Raw genomic sequence first — 13,708 nt, 5'->3', positions numbered from 1 at the left:
TGATAACCAACAAGTATAGGGGGTCAATTGTAGCCTCTTTTGATAAGTAAGAGTGTCGAACCCAACGAGGAGCTAAAGGTAGAACAAATATTCCCTCAAGTTCTATCGACCACCGATACAACTCTACGCAAGCTTAATGTTCGCTTTACCTAGAACAAGTATGACACTAGAAGTACTTTGTAGGTGTTGTTGGATAGGTTTGCAAGATAATAAAGAGCGCGTAAATAAAAACTAGGGGTTGTTCAGTTAAAGAAGCAATAAAGTTAGTATAGAGAGTGTGGAAAAGTGGTGGTAAGAGTTGCGAAATTGTCCCTAAGCAATTGACTACTTTACTAGACCGATAGCAAGTTTTATGTGGGAGAGGCCACTGCTAGCATGTCATCCCTGACTTGGAATTCTATGCACTTATGATTGGAACTATTAGCAAGCATCCTCAACTACTAACGTTCATTAAGGTAAAATCCAACCATAGCATTAAGATATATTGGTCCCCCTTCAATCCCGTATGCATCAATTTCTATAGTAGGTTGAAGCTTCTGTCACTCTTGCCCTCCAATACATAGTCCTATCAACATACAACTAACCCTATGGTGTGATCCACGCGCACGCTCATATGATGGGCACCAAAGTACAGCAACATAACCACAAGCAAATTAAACAAATCATAGCAATTCACCAATTACAGATAGGACAACGAAAATCTACTCGGACATCATAGGATGGCAACACATCATTGGATAATAATATGAAGCATAAAGCACCATGTTCAAGTAGAGGGCACAGCGGGTTGCGGGAGAGTGGACTGCTGTAGATAGATGGGGGAAGGTGATGAAGATGTTGGTGAAGATGACGGAGGTGTTGGTGTAGATTGTGGTGATGATGATGGCCCCGGCAGCGTTCCGGCGCCACCGGGAGAGAGGGGGAGAGAGCCCCCTTCTTCTTCTTCCTTGACCTTCTCCCCAGATGGGAGAAGGGTTTCCCCTCTGGTCCATGGCCTCAATAGCATGGGAGGGGAAAGAGCCCCTCCGAGATTGGATCTGTCTCCCTGTCTCTCTCTGTTTCTGCGTTCTCTGATTCTGCCCTTTCACCGTTTCTTAAATTCCTAGAGATTCGTAACTACGATTGGGCTGAAATTTGGACACGATTTTTATCTAGATATTGGCTTTCTTACGGCGAAAGAAGGGCACCAACCGCCTTACGGAGTGGCCACGAGGGCCCAGGGCGTGCCTGACCCCTTGGGGCGCGCCCCTGCCTCATGGCCCCTCGGGCATCCTCTCGCGTTGATTCTTCTTCCCAAAAATCACATATATTCCAAAAAAAATCTCCGTCAGTTTTTGTCCCATTTGGACTCTGTTTGATATGGATTTTCTGCGAAACAAAAACATGCAACAAACAAGAACTGGCACTGGGCACTGGATCAATATGGTAGTCCCAAAAATAGTATAAAAAGTTGCCAAAAGTATATGAAAGTTGTATAATATTGGCATGGAACAATCAAAAATTATAGATACGATGGAGACGTATCAACGTATCAGCATCCCCAAGCTTAATTCCTGCTCGTCCTCAAGTACGTAAGTGATAAAATAAATAATTTATGAAGTGTGAATGCTAGCATAGTGCATAAATTTGATCAGTAATACTTCCAAACACTTTTTCTAGCATCATTTTATATCATAAACAGTAGCTCATCTCATAAAACTTCTCATGATCAAGTAACAAGATATTCACATGTTAGAGTATAGACCACAAAGTTTCTTGAAAACTAACAAACTATGCTTTCACTCACCAAACAATTGCAATTCATCTTATTTTCAGGAGTGTCTATCTAAGAGCTTTGATTTAGCAAATTCCACATACTCAACTATCATATAGTCTTCCATGATTGATAACACTCAAAGCATATGTTTAGAACAAATAGCATCCGTTGAACACAGAGAAAGATAGGGGCTTAATGTTTCGCCCCCCAACTTATTTATCATATAGATAATTGTCAACAATAATAATTCATGATCAAATATATTTGAATGGCCATATATTCTTGGATCTTTCCCCACCACATGATGCTTGCCAACTAAAGAATAATTGAGGTTGAACTAAGAAGGAATACTAATTACTCTTGCATAAAATTAAATACATGAAATTAAAAGATAGGCCCTTCGCAGAGGGAAGCAGAGGTTGTCATGCGCTTTTTATTTTTGGATGTGCAAACTCTTAATGCAAAGGAACGTCTTGCCCTTTGTGATAGCAACCTTTATTATGCAGTTTGTCGCTTTTATTTCTTTACCATCACAAGTTCGTACAACACTTATTTTCCCTTACAATAAAAGATCATACATATTTAGGAGCAATTTTTATTGCTTTTTGCACCGATGATTACTTACTTGAAGGATCTTATTCAATCCATAGGTGGATATGGTGGACACTCATGGCAAGAAACAGGGTTTAAAGGTTTTTGGATGCACAAATAGTATCTCTACTTAGTACAAATTTTGGCTAGCAAAAGATCCTAAGCAAGCACCACATGTTGGAGGATCCATAACAATATAACTTCTATACAAATATACCCAAACATAACTCATTACGTTGTCTTCCTTGTCCAACTTCAACTAATTTGCTCAAGTTTGAAAATAATTAATGGGGTTCACAATCATAGAAGTTGTCCAAGATATTATATTTATATGTGAAATCTCTCTTCCTTCAATATTCTTTCATGAATTGTTCAAGTGACCAATGTTATGTTTGTTAACTTTCAATAAATTTTACCACCTATAGTTCATATATGTGAGGTCATTAATTCCCATGGGACAAGCATATGAAACATATATAGTTTCGGATTTATGATATTCAATTTATTCAGCCATTTACTCATAGGATATAAGTGAAGCACAGGTGTAAATGACAAAACTACTCCAAAAGATATAAGTGAAGATCAATGAGTAGTCAAATAGTTAAACATCCATGTGAGGACTCTCTCTCTCATTCAAGATTTCAGATCCAATGATTTTATTCAAATAGATAGTAAAATGAAAATATGCTCCAAGCAGAACACATATCATGTGACAAATAAAAATATAGCTCCGAGTAAGGTATACCGATTTGAAGACGAAAGAGGGGATGCCTTCCGGGGTATCCCCATGCTTAGGAGCTTGAGTATTCCTTGAATATTACCTTGGGGTGCCTTGGTCATCCCCAAGCTTAGGGTTTTTCCACTCCTTATTCTCCTCATATCGACATCTCACTCAAAACATGAAAACTTCAATCATACAAAACTTAACGGAACTTCATGAGATGGGTTAGTATGATAAAGACAAAGCATTCGCTTTGGTACTGTCAAGATAGCATTCATAATTGTTCTCACACAATGCCTACTGTACCATATCATTTCTACAATTTATATTGAGCAATATAAGCCATAGAAACGAGAAAACAAGCAAACTATGCATTGAAAACAGAATCTGTCAGAACCAGAACAGTCTGTAATGATCTATACAACAACCATACTTCTGCTCCTCCAAAACTTCTGAAAATTAGGAAAACATAGGAAATTTGTATATCAATCTTTTGTAAAAAATGTACATCAAAAGTACGCTTCTGTGATTTTTTAAAATTCTGGCAATGAGCACAAAAGTTTCTGTTTTTCAGCAAGATCAAATCAACTACCACCATAGATCATCCCAAAGGTCTTACTTGGCACGTCATTGAAACAAAATCTATAAAACATGATTACTACAGTAGCATAATCATTAGTACACACAAAAACAGTAGGGGTAAATATTAGGTTGTCTCCCAACAAGCGGTTTTCTTTAATGCCTTTAGCTAGGCATGATATTTTAATGATACTCTTCCAAGCCCAATTCTGATGATAATTTTATTCATACTCTAAAAGATATAAGTGAAGTTCATAGAGCATTCTACAATTTATATAGATTGAACAATATCCAAGCTCAAAATATATAAGTGAAGCACATGAAGTATTCTATAAAGCCATACTCAAAAGATTTCAGTGAAGCACAAAAAGCATTCTATAAAGCCATAATCAAAAGATTTAAGTGAAGCACATGAATCATTCTATAAATCTATGAAGGACTATCTCATACTAGCATGGTGCATAAAGTAAAAGAAAAAAAACACAAAAGACGCATATCATGTGAACAAAACAAAAACCGAGATATACCGATAATTGTTGAAGAAGAAGGATGGGATGCCAACCGGGGCATCCTCAAGCTTAGATGCTTGAGTATCCTTGAAATATTTACTTGGGGTGCCTTGGGCATCCCCAAGCTTGAACTCTTGCCTCTCCTTATTGTTCTCATATCGATAACTCCTCGATCTTCGAACACTTCATCCACACAAAACTTAACTAAAAACCTTGTGAGATTCGTCAGTATAATAAAGCAAATCACTACCTTTAGGTACTGTTGTAAACTCATTCCAATTTCATATTAGCATTATATCTACTATATTCCAACTTTACCATGGTTCATACCACCCGATACAACCCATAGATTCATCAAAATAAGCGAGTAACACATAGAAGCAGAATCTGTCAAAAACAGAACAATCTGTAGTAATCTGGAAACTTCGTATACTTTTGTTACTCGAAAAATTCTAAAAACTTAGTACAATCTAAATTTTTTGCATAGCTGTACTGTGTAATAATTTCAAGATTTTATTGCGCTCCAGTAAAAAATGTAAATTCAATTACTACAGCAAAAGTTTCTGTTTTTTCTGCTGCACCAAACAAGCAATTTAAACATTCTAAACATAATCCTTGGTACATTATTTTTATAATAGAATGGATATATACAAGGGGATAATTATTTTTGAGAAACTTCCATGAAAAATTATACATTGTTTCCATGAGCATGAACACAAGTATTCAAGGTCGACCCTCACTTCTCCAATGCATAACCTTCCAATCACTTCTCTTTTTGAAAAATGTTTTTAGGCATAAGAGGCAAGTAATTTTTTTGTATTTTGCATTCTTTTAAATTTTTTGTTTGTTTCACCCACAACTAAAGAAAACAAAAACAAAAGGGAAAACAAAATCTACTTAGTTAGGAAAGCAAACAAGCACACACGAGAATATCAACCCCACGCTATTGCTCCCCGACAATGGCGCCAGAAAAGAGCTTGATAATCCCCAAGTGCAAGGAATCATCGTAGCAATTTCCAAAGGTGGAAGTGATAATTATGGAGTGTCAAACTCACAAGGATCTAAAGGTAAGATCAATATTCTCTCAAGTCCTATCTGCCACTGATACGACTCTACGTACACTGAATGTTTGTTTTCATCTAGAAACGAAAAATAAAGCTAACTTGTGGGTATAAAGAGGATAGCCTTGCATGATATCGGAGAGCTAAAATATAAAATAGATAATGTTAACATAAAGTTAGAATATGTTATAATATATTACAAATAGCAAGTGTGGAATAATGATGGATCGGTGTGCATATATCCTAGGCAATTGTTAACAAGATCGGTAATCATTGTTGCAATTTTATATGAGGGAGAGGCATAAGCTAACATACTTTCTCTACTTGGATCATATGCACTTATGATTGGAACTCTAGCAAGCATCTGCAACTACTAAAGATCATTAAGGTAAAACCCAACCATAGCATTAAAGTATCAAGCCCCCTTTATCCCATACGCAACAACCCCCATACTCGGGTTTAAGCTTCTGTCACTCTACCAACCCACTATAAGTGAATCATGAATGTATTGCAACACCCTACAGCGGAAATCCTTCATGTGTTCGTGGCACGGAAGGCACCATAGGACAGCACCAAAATAAAACATACAACTCAAACCAATCTAGATCATCAATCAACCCAAAAGACAAAAGAAATCTACTCAAAACATCATAGCATGGCAACAAATTGTTGGATCATAATACGTGGCATAAAGCACCATGTTCAAGTAGGGGATTACAGCAGGTGCGGGAGAGTGGACCGCTTAAAAGAGATGAGGAATGTGATGAAGATGGTGATGTTGATGAAGACGATCACCGCGGTGATGGTTCCCCTAGCGGCACTCCGGCACCACCGAGTGATAGGGGGAGAGTCTCGCCCTTTGCTTCCTCATACATGGCCTCCCCCTAGATGGGGAGAAGTTCTCCCTCTGGTCCTTGGCTTCCATTGTGATGATTGCCCCCTCCGCCTTCCTCCTCCATGGCCTCCGGTGATGATGGCCCCCTCCGGCAGGGTGCCGGAGAGGGCCTAGATTGAGTTTTCGTGGCTATAGAGGCTTGCGGCGGCGGAACTTCCGATGTAGGGTTCTTTTCGGAGGTTTGGGTATTTATTAGAAGTTTTGGTGTCGGTCTCGCGTCAAGGGGGTGCCCGAGGGGCCCACAAGCCGTAGGGGGGCCCCCTACCCCCCAGGGCATGCCCTGACGGCTTGTGGCCACCTCGGTCACTCCCTGGCCCAGCTCCAGTGCTTCGCGGGTCTCTTTTGGTTCATAAAAAATCCCCGTAAATTTTCAGCTCATTCCGAGAACTTTTATTTCTTCACAAAAAAGACACCACGGTAGTTCTACTAAAAACAGCGTCAGTCCGGGTTAGTTCTAATCAAATCGTACCAAAACCATATAAAATTGTTGTAAACATGGCATGAATACTTCGTAAATTATAGATACGTTGGAGACGTATCAGGGCCCGAGTGCCATGATTTCAGATCTGAAACCTTTATGTTTCCGTGAATATATTTGTGTTCTTGATCCTATCTTGCCAGTTATACGCACCTATTACGTGTTATGATCAGCATGCCCCAAGGTGACAATAATTGGGATTCTTTCCAGTGATTAGCATAGTTTTAGGAGTTCCCGTATTCACTATGTGTTAATACTTTGTTCCAGCTCTCTATTAAAAGGAGGCCTTAATATCCCTTAGTTTCCTTATGGACCCCGTTGCCACGGGAGGGTAGGACAAAAGATGTCATGCGAGTTCTTATCGCAAGCACGTATGACTATATGCGGAATACATGCCTACATTACATTGATGAATTGGAGCTAGTTCTGTATCACCTTAGGTTATAACTGTTACATGATGAATGGCATCCAACATAATTATTCATCACCGATCTAGTGCCTATGAGCTTTTGATATATTGATCTTCGCTAAGTTACTATTGTTGTTGCTGCTGTTACAATTGCTACAAAATTATTACTGCTACTGTTACAGTTACCGTTGCTATCATTACCACTGCTATCAAACTATCATATTACTATGCTACTGATCACTTTGCTAAAGATATTTAATTCTCCATGTGTGGTTGAATTGACGACTCAACTGCTAATACTTGCAAATATTCTTTGGCTCCCCTTGTGTCGAATCAATAAATTTGGGTTGTATACTCTACCCTCGAAAACTGTTGCAATCACCTATACTTGTGGGTTATCTGCAAGGCGCGCTAGACTTAGCTTTCGTGGCGTAATGCGGCGTGGTGCCCTCCACAGGGAACAACTTGCCAGGAATGCTTGCTCATGAAGCCCCCTTTGCCACAGGGCGTTACCCGTGTGGCCGCATGAGGAGGGGGCCCCTAGGTCTCCGGTGCCCTGCATCAGTGAGATTGCCAATTTTTTGCAAATAATGAGGCGGCGCGCGCTCGTGAAGTTGCTTGTGGGTACCATGAAGGGAGATAAGCAGCAAGGACCTTTGTGAGGTGACGTGCACGGGAGCATGCCCATCAGCCAAAGCTCGGTCGCTTGGGTTTGGTGGCGCTGCTGGGTCTGACCCAAGCATATGCACCGTGTCTAGCCCCTGCTCGCGTGATGCGCAGAAGGAAGATCGCGAGTGCGCGCGCCTCCTAAGGTCACTATGACAAGCACTTGCAATACTTATGAAATGAAGTTTTACTGATGCACAAAAAGGTGTACTCCTTTAGGAAGTCTTTGATTTTCACGGCCTGACGCCCGGCGCATCGTCGACGCATGCCTCGGCATTCCTTCCCGCTTGGGGCTCCAGACTCATGCGCAATAGCCTCACAAAGGCGTCCCCCATGCTCTCCAGGCCGAAGGGCATGCGCATGTAGCAAAGTAGGTCCCCGATCCGAGCGGTCCATGGAAAGAGGAAAGGGTCCTTGAAATATGCCTTGTTGAGGTTGCTGAAGTCGACACATATGCACTTGCTGCCATTTGCCTTGGGGACAACTACGGGGGTGGCAATCCATTTGGGGTGGAGCACCTCGCGGATGATTTCCTCCTCTTGTAGCTTCTCTACCTCCTACACGATGAATTGTTGCTTCTCAGGTGTCTGGCGCCGTACCTTTTGCTTCACGGGTCGTGCATTGGGGAATGATACGTCTCCAACGTATCTATAATTTTTTATTGTTCCATGCTATTATATTATTTTTTGGATGTTTTATATGCATTTATATGTTATTTTATATGATTTTTGGGACTAACCTATTAACATAGAGCCCAGTGCTAGTTTCTGTTTTTTCCTTGTTTTTGAGTTTCGCAGAAAATGAATATCAAACGGAGTCCAATTAACCTGGAAATTTACGGAGAATATTTTTGGAAAATATAAAAAATACTAGAACGAAAATATATCGGAGAGGAGTCCCGAGGCTACCACAAGGGTGGAGGGCACCCCCTAGGGTGCGCCCCCCATCCTTGCCATCGCCTCATGGGCCCCTTTGACTTGTCCCCGACGCCAACACTTCCTATAAATCTGAAAACCTCCAGAACATAAACAAGATCGGGAGTTCCGCCGACGCAAGCCTCTGTAGCCATGAAAAACCAATCGGGATCCTGTTTCGGCACCCTGCCGGAGGGGGAAACCATCACCGGTGGCCATCTTCATCATCCTGGTGCTCTCCATGATGTGGATGGAGTAGTTCACCCTCGGGGCTGAGGGTACGTACCAGTAGTTACGTGTTTGATCTCTCTCTCTCTCTCCCTCGTGTTCTTGCTTTGGCACGGTCTTGATGTACCGTGAGTTTTAATATGGTGTTTCTCCCCCTCTACATTCTTGTGATGAATTGAGTTTTACCTTTGAGGTTTGACTATTATCGGATTGAATACTATTATAGATTTGAGAACATTTGATGTATGTCTTGCGTGGTATACCTGTGGTGACAATGGGGTATTGTATTGATTCACTTGATGCATGTTTTGGCACTCAACTCGCAGATTCCCAAGGTAACATTGGGGTAATTTATGCATAGGGGTTGATCCATGTTTTCGCCCTTGTTTCTCTGGTAGAAATCTTGGGGTACTCTTTGAGGTTCTCTATGTTCGATTGAATATTATGAATCTGAAGTTGTTTGATGCATATCATATAGTTGGCCCACGGATACTTGTGGTGACATTGGAGTATCTAGGTGACATTAGGGTTGATTGATGTGTGTCGTATAGTGTTATTTTACTAGGAACTCTAGGGTTGTTTGTGACACTTATAGGAATAGCCCAACGGATTGATCGGAAAGAATAACTATGAGGTGGTTTCGTACCCTACAAGAAATTTCATCTTATGTTCTCTGCAATAGGAACTTTGCAGTGGCTTTTGTCGCACGTTGAGGGATTTCCATATGATCTAATTATGTTATCATTGTTGACAGAACTTGCACTAGTGAAAGTATGAACCCTAGGCCTTGTTTTCAAGCATTGCAATACCTTTTGTGCTCACTTTTATCGCTTGCTACCTTGCAGTTTTTATATTTTCAGATTACAAAAACATATATCTACCATCCATATTACACGTATATCACAATCTCTTCGCCGAACTAGTGCACCTATACAATTTGCCATTGTATTGGGTGTGTTGGTGACACAAGAGACTCTTTTTTATTTGGTTGCAGGGTTGTTTGAGAGAGACCATCTTCATCCTACGCCTCCCACGACTTGATAAACCTTAGGTCATCCACTTGAGGGAAATTTTCTACTGTCCTACAAAACTCTGCATTTGGAGGCCCAACAACGTATACAAGAAGAAAGGTTGCATAGTAGACATCAAGCTCTTTTTTGGTGCTATTGCCAGGGAGGTTGGTGCTTGAAGGTATATCTTTAGATCTTGCAATTGAATCTTTTAGTTTCTTGTTTTATCACTAGTTTAGTCTATAAAAGAAAACTACAGAAAAAATGGAATTGAGGTTGCCTCATATGCTTCATCTTTTTAATGTCTTTCATGAAAGTAAGGATTCCGATAATTGTGCCAAAGTGTTAGAAGAAGAATGCCATAAAATGTTTGGCACTAAATCTTTCAATGATGAGCATGATTGCAATGTTTTTAGTATGAATTTCTTGAATATCCATGATGCTAATGACATGCAAAGCCATAAGCTTGGGGATGCTATGTTTGATGTAGATGATATTTTTTTGTCCCCCATGTTTTGGTGAGCAAATTTATTATGATGATGGCATGCCTCCTATTTATGATGATTATATTGATGAAAGTGGGTTTGGAAGAGTGTCAACTCTAGGTACTAATGATCCCACTATTTTGGAGGGTGTTGAATCTTCTCATAATATTGATAAAAGTGGATTTGGAGAGGTCATGACTTTATTTAGTGATGAATCCACTATTTCGGAAGAGGTTCCAATTGATTATGAGAACAAAATTGCTATCTATGATGATTATTGTGATGACATGTATGCTATAAATAATAATGATAACCATGAAACTTGTCATCATGATTTTAATTTTCAATTGGATTATGCCTCACATGATAGTTATTTTGTTGAGTTTGCTCCCACTACTATTGATGAGAATAGATTTGCTTATGTGCAGAGTAATAAATTTTCTATGCTTGTGGATCATGAAAATAATGCTTTATGTGATCATTATATTGTTGAATTCATTCATTATGCTACTGAAAATTATTATGAGAGAGGAACATATGCTTCTACATATTGCAATAATATCAAGTTTCCTCTCTATGTGTTGAAAGTTTTGAAGTCATGCTTGTTTTGCCTTCCTATGCTAGTTGATTCTTGTTCCCATAAGTTGTTTGCTCACAAAATCACTATGCATAGGAAGTGGGTTAGACTTAAATGTGTTAGTCATATGCTTCATGATGCTCCCGTTATGTTTCAAATCCTATCTCTTATGTGAGCATCATTGACATCATCATGCCTATCTAGAAAGGCATTAAAGAAAAGTGCTTGTTGGGAGACAACCCAACACCATTACCTATTGTTTTTGTGTGTTCACATGATTAAGCTACTGTATTAATCATGTTTTATATCTTTTTGTTTCAATGAAGTGCCAAGTAAAGACTTTAGGATAGTGTGGATGATAGTTGACTTGATTCTGTGCAAAAACATAAACTTTTGCTCTCAGTCTAGGAATTTTGAAAATTCATTGGAACGTGCTTTTAATCTGAATTTTTTACAAAAGATTGATATACAAATTGTCTAGATTGTCATAATGTTTCGGAGTTTTTTGAGTTACAGAAGTATGATTTCAATTCAGATCTTTACAGACTGTTCTGTTTTTGACAGATTCTATTTTCGATGCATAGTTTGCTTGTTTTCTAATTTCTATGGCTTATATTGCCTGATATAAATTGTAGAAATGATAGGTTACAGCAGGAATCATGTGAGAAAAATTATGAATCTTGTCTTGACAGTACCAAAGTGAATGATTTGTTTTATTATACTAACGGAGCTTACGAGTTTTCTGTTGTGGCGTTTTCAAGTTTTGGGCAAAGTTTTGATGGACTACGGAATAAAGAGTGGCAAGAGCCTAAGCTTGGGGATGCCCAAGGCACCCCAAGGTAATACTCAAGGACAACCAAGCATCTAAGCTTGGGGATGCCACGGATGACATCCCCTCTTTCGTCTTTGTTCATCAGTAACCTTACTTGGAGCTATATTTTTATTGACCACATGATGTGTGTTTTGCTTGGAGCGTCATTTTATTTTATTAGTATTTTCTTGCTGCTATTTAGAATAATGTTTTTAATCTTTTAGTTCAATAAAAAGGCAAGTGTAGCCTTTACCATGCTTATTTGCCAAGTCTATATGTTGCTGTTTTGAAAACAGAGAGTTTTCTATCATTGTCTGAATTCTTCTGGAAAGTCAAATGTGGTAAAATCTTGAAATTTTTACACAATGAGTAACAGCAAATTTTCTACAGTGTGGAAAGTTTTCATAATTTTTGGAGTTAGGGAAGTATGTTTCTTCTTGCATTCTTTACAGATTGTTCTGTTTAGACAGATTGCTGTTATGTTTGCATAGTTTGCATATGTTTGCTTGTTTAATGATTCTATTTGAGGATAAGAGTCTTAAATATGCAGAGGAATTTAGTATGCAATGTCAAATTATAATTTTAGTCATTTTCTACAGTAGAGAATGATAAGGTTTTGCGTTGATTTATACTAACTTATCTCACGAGTTCTTGTTGAGTTTTGTGTGGATGAAGTTTTTAAGATTTAGGGAAACCGCGATATGAAAGGAATTAAGGAGACACAAAATCTCAAGCTTGGGGATGCCCAAGGCATCCCAAGTTAATATTTCAAGAAGTCTCAAGCATCTAAGCTTGTGGATGCCTTGGTTGGCATCCCACCTTTCTTCTTCAACAACTATCGGTCAGTTTTGGTTGAGCCTAAGTTTTGGCTTCTTCACATGCTATGTGCTATCCTTGCAATGTTATTTTATTTTGTTTTGCTTGTTGTTTGAATAAAGTACTTAAGATCTGAAATTTTTAAATGTTAGAGAGTCTGCACATAGTTACATAATTATTCGACTACTCATTGATCTTCACTTATATCTTTTGGAGTAGTTTGTCATTTGCTGTAGTGCTTCACTTATATCTTTTTAGAGCACGGCGGTAGTTTTATTTTGAAGAAATTGTTGAACTCTCATGCTTCACTTTATTATTTTGAGAGTCTCTAAACAGCATGGTAATTTGCTTTGGTTATGAATTTAGTCCTAATATGATGGGCATCCAAGAGGGATATAATAAAAACTTTCATATAAAGTGCATTGAATACTATGAGAAGTTTGATTCCTTATGATTGTTTTCAGATATGAAGATGGTGATATTAGAGTCATGCTAGTGAGTAGTTGTGAATTTGATAAATACTTGTGTTAAGGTTTGTGATTCCCGTAGCATGCACGTATGGTGAACCGTTATGTACCGAAGTTGGAGCATGAGGTATTTATTGATTGTCTTCCTTATGAGTGGCGGTCGGGGACGAGCGATGGTCTTTTCCTACCAAACTATCCTCCTAGGAGCATGCGCGTAGTACTTTGTTTCGATAATTAATAGCTATAAGTATGTGAGTTCTTTCTGACTAATGTTGAGTCCATGGATTATACGCACTCTCACCCTTCCACCATTGCTAGCCTCTCTAGTATCGCGCAACTTTCGCCGGTACCATACACCCACCATAAACCTTCCTCAAAACAGCCACCATACCTACCTATTATGGCATTTCCATAGCCATTCTGAGATATATTGCCATGCAACTTTCCACTGTTCTGTTTATTATGACACGCTCCATCATTGTCATATTGCTTTGCATGATCATGTAGTTGAGATCGTATTTGTGGCAAAGCCACCATTCATAATTCTTTCATACATGTCACTCTTGATTCATTGCACATCCCGGTACACCGCCGGAGGCATTCATATAGAGTCATATTTTGTTCTAAGTATCAAGTTGTAATTCTTGAGTTGTAAAGTAAATAAAAGTGTGATGATCTTCATTATTAGAGCATTGTCCCATGTGAGGAAAAAAAGTGAAGGCCCAAAAAAATAAA

Source organism: Aegilops tauschii, chromosome 6 (assembly GCF_002575655.3).
Source record: "Aegilops tauschii subsp. strangulata cultivar AL8/78 chromosome 6, Aet v6.0, whole genome shotgun sequence".
Taxonomy (NCBI): domain Eukaryota; kingdom Viridiplantae; phylum Streptophyta; class Magnoliopsida; order Poales; family Poaceae; genus Aegilops; species Aegilops tauschii.
The sequence above is the reverse complement of the archived record's forward strand: the minus strand, read 5'-3'. Positions refer to the sequence as shown.